Source organism: Drosophila suzukii, chromosome 2L (genome assembly GCF_043229965.1).
Source record: "Drosophila suzukii chromosome 2L, CBGP_Dsuzu_IsoJpt1.0, whole genome shotgun sequence".
Classification (NCBI taxonomy): Eukaryota; Metazoa; Arthropoda; class Insecta; order Diptera; family Drosophilidae; genus Drosophila; species Drosophila suzukii.
In genome coordinates this window covers 26,365,710-26,368,794 of record NC_092080.1, presented here as the reverse complement: position 1 = coordinate 26,368,794, position 3,085 = coordinate 26,365,710, and the positions used below count along the sequence as shown (strand labels likewise).

Here is a 3,085-nt window from a genome sequence, read left to right as displayed (position 1 = left end):
GGGTATCTGATAGTCGAGATACTCGACTATATCGTTTTTCATTGTTTTAATATAAATTCTGTTTGCTCAGGGTGCAGGAGTAAATATGCAACTTCGCGAACCCACTGGTTTTATTTAAAACATAGCTTAGCCGTCATCTATGTAAATTGTGCCTTTATTCCAAGAGCTTTTCTGTTCAACAGTGTTACCAACTCCCTTTCTCCAGATCTTCTGCCTATTCCATTAGTATCTAGAGTTAGTATTTTTTGTAATCTAGTATTATTTTTTATCTAGTAGTTTCCCTTCAGTTCCAAAAAAAAAGTTTCACTTGTGAATCACCTTGTGAATCCCGTGGGACATGTCCTCTTGCACAAGTGAAGAACAAGTGACGCTCCGTATAGAAAATTGTATGGGATGTCCGCATTTTCACAAGTGAAAATTCAAACGAAAATTTTTCGAAGTCCCACGGGATTTCACTTGTTCCTTATACTCATTTTTCGTATGGCCTGTCACGTGCCGGTGACACGTCCCAAGTGAAATCACTTGTGAAAATCAAATTTTTTCCATGAGTTTTCACTTATGAAATCACTTGCAAGTGACACGTCCCAAGTGAAATCACTTGTGAAAATCAAAATTTTTTTTACTTATAGAATTTAAAATACATAAATTTGTATATACTTTTAAATATATTTTTCTGTTTTCTGTTTTTCTGTTAAAGGACAATTATTATTAGTAAGCCTAATTTTATGTTACGTTAATTTGCTTTTTACATTGGTCATCGCCTTCCTTAAACCTTTGTCCGGGTCCTCCGAATCCTTGGCCAACGCTCCTGATAAAATTTATGGTCATATGCTTAAAAAATGCGTTTTATTTGTTTATTTGCATATTTACCTTTTAGAGCTGTGTTTGCACCCTTTGCAGGATTTTTATTGCCGCAAAACATTTCAGCATCCACTTTCGGCTTACGGAACCCATTGAATACCTTAATACTTTAAACTAAGATCAATGCACAACATCTTCAATTTAATGAAACACTTACCTGACTTTATTATTTTCTCTTTAAAAAACGAAAGAAGTAAATCTGCTGCGCACAATTTAAATGGCTTGCTTCCCTTTCAATAACTCAAACAGAATGAATGATTTCTTTTGTTTTCTCTTCGCAGTAGGCGCGTGCCACTGCACCTATACCCTTTCTAAAGCGAAAAATATCCGACTACATAACTTTTACTTTTTTTAGTAAAAAATATAAAAAGGAATTCTTCAAAAATGGTACTATTAAAATGTTTTAAATATTTCAATAAATTTTAACGAACTAAATTTCTATAACTTAACTAAAAAATTATATTGTAATATTAATGTATAATACGTAAGCATAACATTAAAAGTAAATTCAATTTACTTAATTTTACTATAATCAAATAATTTACTTTTATAAAACAACATTAGTTGTTTTTTTTCGATATACAATAATGCTCCTAAAATATTAGGGCACTCACATGTCGCTGCGCCACGAAAATTTTTCCGCCGAAAAGTCGCTAGCCGGACATAACGGAGAGACTCAAAAGAAATAACGGACCTGCCGAAATTTGTCTCTGAGAGCGCCGAGTGCAGGCAGATTATAAGACAAAGAAAGAGAGGGAAGCTCCGAATATCTGCCTCTCTTTGTTGCATGATCGTTTTCGTAGGCAGTCTTCTACACTGCGCCGTCTTCTCTGCTGACGTCAACAGCGGCACAGCGTTTTAGGCACAAAAAGAAACAAAAAAGCTTTTTGCCTTGAGCCATGTCACCGCGTCCCTAATGCAGAACTGAAGGGTTGTTATATGATCGTTGCTTGCCGACCTGTAGGGGGTAATTTATTAGCGATTATCAGCTGTGCTACGCCCCTGCTTTCGGTAGTCGGCATCGCAACGACCATAGAAAACAAAAGAAACAGTGAGATGGCCAAACATCGCCCGCGTTGAAGCGCTGCAGGCCTTCAATTAATGGGAAGAGGTGCCAGATGATGTACTGATCGTTTGTATACGCCTTGCTTGGTTTTTACTAGAGCAACGCGCTCCTTGCCATCCGATCCGTGCGTTACTTCGGTGACTCTGCCGAGCAGCCCACTTCTGGGGCGGTAAATTGTCCTCTTTGATGACGACGATGGTTCCTGGTAGAAGGTTGGCCGAATCCTTTGTCCACTTATCTCTTTGCTGCAGCCCTGCTATGTAGTCACGGGATCAGTCTCGCCGAAACCCGCGTTTGATGGCTGATATAAGCTGCCAGCGTTGTAGATGAGTAAGGTCGGCGTCTGGATGAGGAGGTGCCGATCCTGGGGGTAAAGCAGCGAACGTGGTGCCTACCAGAAAATGGGCTGGAGTAATTGCCTCTCCATCGTTGGGGTTGCTGCTGTCAGCTACTAGCGGACGCGAGTTAAGCACTGCTTCCACTTCAACCAGGATCGTCTGGACTTCGTCCTCCTTCAGCAAGGCGTTTCCGACGGCCTTTAAAAAGTGGTGTTTGGCGAACTTAGGTTGCAGTACAGTCGTTCGAGCGGGCCGCGCCGCCCAACAAATCTGCTGAGACAGAGGGTAATGAGTTAGAAGTAAGATCCTTCAATAGTTCTAGGTGAACCGCTTTCATTGAAAAACATATGAATACTGCGAAATACATTTTTAAAGCTGCCTTGCCACGCATTCCTAGCGACACTCGGATTGGACCGAAGAGATCGACTCCCCTTATTCTAAAGGTTCGACTGATTCTGACACGGTCAAAAGGCAGGTTTCCCATTATTTGCGACATTTACCGTGGCTTATACCGGAAACAGTGCGTACATCGGTGCACAACAGCACTGCACTCGCGTCGTGCATTGATCAACCAAATTGTCTGCCGAAGCAGGCCGACTAGTGCTCGTTGTCCTGCATGGCAAATAGCATAGTGCAGGTGATCGATGTACAAATGGACAAAACGATTCCCTTTAGGCATTAATATTGGGTATTTGGCACTGGGTTCTAGATCCGTGTGCGCTAGTCGACCGCCCACTCGCACCAATGTTAAAGTACGGGTTCCGAAAGTTTCCTTGCTGATAAATGGGCTAAGCTTTTGGTAAGAACTGGGTAATGGCAA

At 41.1% G+C, this 3,085-nt stretch overlaps 1 long non-coding RNA gene across 2 annotated transcripts; it reads right to left on the bottom strand.

The window, feature by feature from the left end:
- Window positions 1–646: 646 nt before the first annotated feature.
- On the bottom strand, window positions 647–1,797 carry LOC136116482 (uncharacterized). Of its 2 annotated transcripts, XR_010653419.2 has the most exons (3): window positions 1,019–1,791; window positions 871–961; window positions 647–808 (listed from the first exon to the last, which is right to left on the bottom strand). It is a non-coding gene; the product is annotated as an uncharacterized lncRNA (long non-coding RNA). The 2 variants fall into 2 exon arrangements; XR_010653418.2 differs by having other exon boundaries at window positions 647–961; window positions 1,019–1,797.
- Window positions 1,798–3,085: the final 1,288 nt, after the last annotated feature.